Source organism: Staurois parvus, unplaced genomic scaffold (genome assembly GCF_062004578.1).
Source record: "Staurois parvus isolate SC_StPar_1 unplaced genomic scaffold, SC_StPar_1.0 ptg000195l, whole genome shotgun sequence".
Taxonomy (NCBI): Eukaryota; Metazoa; Chordata; class Amphibia; order Anura; family Ranidae; genus Staurois; species Staurois parvus.
In genome coordinates, this window is record NW_028317991.1 from 9,452,012 (window position 1) to 9,459,361 (window position 7,350).

Sequence of the window (7,350 nt, forward strand, 5' to 3'; positions counted from 1 at the left end):
TGAATAGGACTGCGCTGCAACTGCCCCCTGCAACTGTGTACAATGTATATGGTTGCAGCATGGTGGGTCGGCATTTTCAGGGTTAAAATAGGCAGAGAGGTGGTGACATATTGCCTTCTCACCAGTTGCCAATCTCTCTGAAACACAAACTCAGTGTGGATCGCTTTTCAGAGAGTTGGCAATGATAGTCATATCAGAATGAGTCCTAATGTCTAACTTAAGGCTGCATTCACACCTAAGCAGTGCAATTTACAAGTAGTTATATTTTAGTATTTTCACATGTTTATACAAAGTGTATATATGAAGTGTTTTACTTGTGTATTCCACCCTCTGGAATTTTTGTTTTAGGCAAAGGAAAGCACTAGTGGGAAAAGAACAGTAATTACAGGCTCAAAAAAAAAATGCTGGAAGTTTTTTCAGATATTCTCATTTTAACTTTATGGGATAAATCTGCCTCAAAAGTAGCTCACATAGCTTTTGGAGCATCAGGCTTTGAGCTAAAGGTCCCTGAACACTCATGTGTGAACAGTCACTACATGGGATTTAGGATGCTGAGCATTTTGGAGCTTCGTGTTACAAAATACTCAGGTGTGAGTGAGGCCTCACTCTAGCACTGACCGTAATGTTAATCCTAACCCTGTCAATAACCCCAACTCTTTGTTTATAAACAAAGTAGTGTAATAAACATAGCCATATCACACATTGACTGGGCTTTGTTTATAAATAAAGTAATGTAATAAACATAGCCATATCACACATTGACTGGGCTTTGTTTATAAATAAAGTAATGTAATAAACATAGCCATATCACACATTGGCTGGGCTTTGTTTATAAACAAAGTAATGTAATAAGCATAGCCATATCACACACTGGCTGGGCTTTGTTTATAAACAAAATAATGTAATAAACAGTCAAATCACAGAGACGGGGCTTTGTTTAAAAACATACCCATGTTACACTGCACCATGGTTTTTAGCTAGGAGAACTGTACATTGAGTTTAAAGGGGAACCTTTTTAAACCTTTATTCACCTTGCAGTGCTGCAGCAGCCATAATCACACAATGACTGGGCTTTGTTTATAAGCAAAGTAATGTAATAAACATAGCCATACTACAGATTGACAGGGCTTTGTTGATAATCAAAGTAATGTAATAGACATGGTCATATCACCCATTGACTGGGCTTTCTTTATAAAAAGGTAATGTAATAAACATAGCCATATTGCACATTCACTGGGCTTTTTGTTTATAATCAAAATCATCTAATAAACACAGCCACATCACACATTGACTGGGCTTTTTGTTTACAATCAAAGTAACGTAATAAACACTGGTATATCACACATTGCCGGGACTTTGTTTATAAATATCCACTCATGACCTCAGCAGAACTGCACTCCCTGAGCACAAAGGAGAACTTGACATCACTATATTTACTTTGCAGTGCTGCCTGGCGAAATTAAAGTCTAATTTTAACAAAATCAATTATTTCACCACAAAATAAAGTTCAACTAAATTATCTGCCTAGTCCACTCTTTTACAGCACTGAATAATATAAATTTTTTTATAGTGTTCAATGTGCAACACCCACTTATCCTCTTTGCTAATGAAAACCTCATCGATGTGGCCTATTGCCTAGACAGAAAAAACATCTCTGGCCTCCAAACCTTCGCCGGAAGGAAGCAACTGTGCGCCTGTTTGGGAGACGTCTCCACAGAATCAAAGCATCAAACCATTATCTTCTAACAAACGCTCGGCGTGCGCTGCATTCCTCTGATGTTCAGGATATATTTGGGATATATATATTTGAGCAATGAAAACGTCTCACAAAGAAGCCAAAACACAACACTTGCCATTTTCTCCCAACACATGGGCCGAATTAAACACAGGGGAGATATTTCCCCACATTGTACAATCCATGCCAAAAATTATAAATGGCTCAGGAATTCTGTTGGAATATTCTTGCTGAAAGTCTGTTTGATCTGATAGCAGAAAAATAAAACCCAGTGAATTAAGAATAGACTGTAATTAAAGGCGGTTTTAGGAAATAAGAAAAGAGGAAAAAATATGTTCGTCTATTAGTCTATAATTTAGTGGGAATGTAGTTCATCTTACCAAGTTTGTGATTTATTTGCCATCAAAGACTTCTAATAATTATATTTGTTTTGTAGCTACCAAACGATCCAAATAAGGATATGATGATTCTAATAAAGAAAGAAATGGTATAAATAAAGACTATAATGGAATGGTGTGAACCCCTATGTGATCATTGGTTGGTGATGTGGTTGGGTTGTGTAACACTCTCAGTTGGAATCCCCTATTGAGAGCTGATGAGAAAACAGGAAAACGAAGGAAAATGCAATTATCAAGCAACAGGGTAGTCCAATAACTAGTCATGGTCAGGATAGGCAGCGTTCAGGCAGAGTAAGTACGTGCCTGACTATTACCATTCTGGTGTTGATGGACACATGGCTGAGTTCTTTTGTTTTTTAGGAGATAGGAACACACTGAGACAGGAAATTACATCATAACCATGTAGATCCAAAAGAAAGTACAAAAATTAGGCAAAAATTAAAGTGGAGCTCCACCCAAAAGGGGACATTCCACTTTAAGGCTTCATCCCCCACTCCCCGTTAAGGCATGGCACCTTTGGGGAGGGGGGGGGGGGAGGTTTCCAAATTTGACAGGTAACCACTCCCATTTCCGCTGCAGTCATTGATTGGAAGCAGAAGTTGTCCATTTAGTCTTCTGGGACATGTGACAGGTCCCAGAAGACTACGGGACCATTCCCAGAGTACTCGGATGCTGATCAGATGCTGGTTTTTCAGCATGCCTGTTCGACAGGCAGGTGCACACATGGACCAAATGTCAGTCAATTTATATTGAACCAGCCAATACTCAACCCGTGTGTATGGGGCTCAAGTACCTTCCCTTGTGCGGGTTTAAAATAACTAAACTTAAAATGGAACTTCCATGCCATATATTTTTCTCCCATTGTCCCTTTTCCACATTGCCAGCTTTGGCACATGTGCCGATGCGCTCCCTGTCTCTGCCAGTTCCCAAATATCTGGTAGAGACCAGTAGTGCATTTGCACGTGCATGGGGGGTTTTCTGAACATGTGCACAACTCCGCCAAGTCTGCTATTTAGGCACTCTTAGCCAGTGACATTTTGTGTGCATGCCAGGATATACAGTATGTTGCCTACTGGAATAACTGTGATTTAGCAATCTCAGGAGGTAGTGAGGCCTAGCCTAGGCTGAAAAAAAAAAAGAAGTGCTGCCTCACAACATACACAATTAAATACATTTTTGTTTGGTGGAGGGGGAACAAAAAGAAAAAATGTTCTTATAAGAAGTTAAGTTCTGCTTTAAGCTTTAATTTCCTATCCCGAAGAAACAAGACATTAGATTTTGTACATCTGTAGACCTTAGGAGTCAGGTGCACTTTCTTGGTTTAGCCTAGCATGACTCACCAGGATGTACTTCCTATTTAATATTCTTTGGTCAGGGGTATTTCAGATGGTCTGGCGAAAAACGGAGAGCGTTACCATTTTCCCCCAATATGGGAAATAAAGGTCTCATTGTCACATGGTAGGCATGATCCCATCCGATCTACCATCCATGAACGAAAGCTCTTGCTCTTACTTCAGCAACTGCTTCTCTCAGCCCTCTGAACATGCGTCCTAATTCCTGATTAAAGGATTTAGTCAATAAAATACTTTTTTTTTTTAAATCAATCAAAACTTGGGTCTAGTTCTTTTTGATATACTGATGAACAAAACACTGTTGATGGGTGGTGGCAGATACACTTTGATTCTCAAGGATATTACTCAACATAACATGTACAACTTACTGCTCTGATACTTTTCCAGCGCTTAAGAAGAAACAAGGGAAAAAAAAGATAAAGTAGTTTATGAGAGAATCAGAACACGATTCCAAAATACGAGCTCATAACTGGACGAGGAGGAGAGGAGGAGGAAGTCCAACAATGAAGTTCTCCAACAACAAACTGTACTCATCAAAGACAGAACCCAAACAACTCCGTGATACATGTTAGACTCCTGGTTACCCGCCCAAAGGCCTCCCAACATGATCAGAGGAGGTAGCTGGCTGAAACTGAGTATTTTATGAGACAGAAGTACCTAGTAAATATGGCTTTATTCCACTGACAGGCTTCAAAGAGCCAAACAACAAACTTTATGTGGGAAGGTTAATAGACGTGACCATAAAACAAGGACTCCTGCAGACTCAGTACAGTTCTGGTTGCCGGGTTCAGTATGTGATTAGCCTACACTGGATATTTTTATTAGTGTCTAAAGGAAAAATTGTCAATGTTACTGACAGCAACCAATACAATGTACTCTCTCATTCCCATTATGTGAAGTGGGAAGTATCTGGTTGTCTATGAGGAATAGAAGGAGTTTTTCCAGCAGGTTGACTTCAAGAAGAATTGTTCTTACTGCCTAGACAGTAGCAACCAATCATATTCTTACTTTCATTCTTACCACAGAGTATTTGATAATTAGAGGGAAGATGCAATTGGCTTCTTGGAGTAAAAAAGGGGATTCTTCAGATCCACCCAAAAGGGTAAGTTCCGCTTTAAGGCCCCCCCACTTCACCAAATCACCTAGGCAGTCCAAGTGGAAGTTCACCTTTCCCCCTCCCTTCCCATCATGACAGATCCCAGAAGACTATGGGACAATTTACAATGCACAGCGTGGCTCACATATGTGCAGTGGGCCCCCAGTGTGAAGCCGCAAGCTGCCACAGCTGGGTGCTCACAGTTGAGATGCCAGGGACAGAAGACAAAGAGAAGGAACAGCTCGGGTGAGCACATCGCTGGACTGTATGACAGGTAAGTGGATGTTTATTAAAAGTCAGCTTCTACAGTTTTTGTAGCTGCTGACGTTTAATGAACACAAAACTGGAGCTGCCTCTACTCTCAAAGATGAATGTACACTTGGAAAACTACTGTTCTACAACTACTCCTCATATAACATGTGCAACTTTCCTCTGTCGCTTACAATGAGGAGGGCCGTGCCAAACACTGACCACAGCCACTGTCCAGCGTTTCCCAATACCCATCTCGGTAGCAGCATGGAACCCCATCGTTCAGATAGTGCAGGCTCCAATGTACACTTGGCTGTAACTCCTGAACTTACGTGCCTCTGTACAGGATGGAGACCTCTGCAGTGCACTTCTGTTCCGGTTACTATGGGAGATGGAATGTAGTGTAAGGAGTGAGCACTACATCATCCCTCATGGCTAGAGGCTATTCCACCTATATTGGCACCTTTCACAACAGGCTGCTCGCTGACTGCTACCTTCTGTTGCTTGTGGCAACCACATGAATAACTTGCAATAAGGTGACTTTTAGTGTGTCAACTCTTCATACCCCATGTGATAGTGACCCAAACTGTAGACTAAGCGTGCGATAGTGTCGGCTACTTGCATTACACCCCTTTTGTGTAACTTCAGACCAGGCAAAAGGCAAACTTTCAACACTTTACTGAATCAAGTGTAAAACGGTACAAAAGATCCAAAACAAAGACAGAACAGTCCCACAGACACAGTCTCCTCCTAATTCCCTAATCCCTACTCCTAACCATGTGCTGTCCCGGAATACCTGCAATGGCAGAATCACAATAAATGCAGCGTCCATTAGAGGCATTCTTCAGCAGCTGATATCTTTGGGCCAACCCCAAGTTCTGACAACTTTACATCATGTAGCTCTCCTTGGGGAACTGAAAAAATGAGCAAGCCACAGAAACAACATGAAGCAAGACAAGCCAATCAATCCGGACTCAGCCCACTGTCCCCTTTTATGTCCACAGGTGCAGTGGGTTGGACCCAAAGATCCTGCCAAAAAAAAGCCCATGAACCGGGAAGGCATTAATCCATACCCTCCCATCCAGGTTAGCACCTGCTTAAAGGATAAGTTCACCTTTCAGTAAAAAATAATAGATGCACTTTTTTATGCAGGTTAAAAAATGTGCATTTGTTATTTTTGTCTGCAGGAGCCTTCAAAAGCATTGCACCAGCAATCAGTAGATCGCTTCTAGGCCTTTTGGCTAAGATCAAGTGTAGTATCTGTTGTTATCAGTGTCCAGTAGGGGTGCTCTGCCGTTATTCTTGCTTTTTGGCGAGGATGGTTGGGTGTATAGTATCCCTGCTGGTGTGATGGGGGCTCTGAAGGCTAGTACCGGCTGGAACAGAAACCGAAACACAGGCAGTTGGGGCCCGGGAGTAATTCCCCCGGGGAAAACTGGAGGGGTAAAAATTGTGCAGTCATGCAATATGGTACATAAATGAAATTTACGTACTTTTTTTCATACAAATAGAGCATTCTTCTGGTGGTATTTGATCATCTGTGCACTTTTTTTTTTGTTTTTTGCGCTATAAATATTTTTGAAAAAAACAATATTTTATCAATTGTCATTAAAAATATCCAAAAAACTAAAATTTTGTCATAAATTTATACCGAAATGTATTCCGCTACATGTTTTTGGTTTAAAAAATCCCAATAAGTGTATATTGAATGCTTTGTGTGAAAGTTATAGAGTCTACAAACTATGGTATAGATAATGGAATTTACACAGCTTTTACTTTCTGACTGCCCAGAACATTTCTTGAGGTGCTAAAATACCAGGACAGTACAAATACCTAAATGACCCCTCTTCGGAAAGTAGACACCCGAAGCTATCTGCTGAGAGGCATATTGAGTCCATGGAAGATTTTTTTTTTTTCCACACGTTTTTGGAAAATGACAAAAACATTTTTTTTTTTTTACACAAAGTTGTCATTTAAATTATATATTTCTCGCACAAGCCATGGGTATATGTGGAATTACACCCCAAAATACATTCTGATACTTCTACTGAGTATGGGGATACCACAAGTGTGAGACTTTTTGGGAGCCTACCCACATACAGGAGCCTGATATCCAATGACCACTTGGAAAGCCTGAAGGTGCGCAACTTCCTCATTTCACTTCCTCACTACCTATCACAGTTTCGGAGGCCCTGAAATGCCAGGATAGCACCAAATTACCCCTTTTTGGAAAGTAGACACCCCAAGGAATTTAAAAAGAGGCATGGTGAGTATTTTGCAAATCTCAATTTTTCTCACAAGGTTTTGAATTATAAAAAAAGAAAAGAAAAAATATGTTTTTGTTTTCTTTCTTCATTTTCCAAAAACGTGTGGCAAATAACAAAATCTGCAAAATACTCACCATGCTTCTTATTAAATTCCTTGGGGTGTCTACTTTCCAAAAAGTGGTCATTTGAGGGGGGTTAGGTGCTATCCTGGCATTTCAGGGCCTCCGAAACAGTAATAGGTAGTCAGGAAGTG

General features: G+C 40.6%; 1 pseudogene; it reads left to right on the plus strand.

The window, feature by feature from the left end:
* Nucleotides 1-6,051: 6,051 nt before the first annotated feature.
* Nucleotides 6,052-6,172, plus strand: LOC149461691 (U2 spliceosomal RNA; annotated as a pseudogene).
* Nucleotides 6,173-7,350: the final 1,178 nt, after the last annotated feature.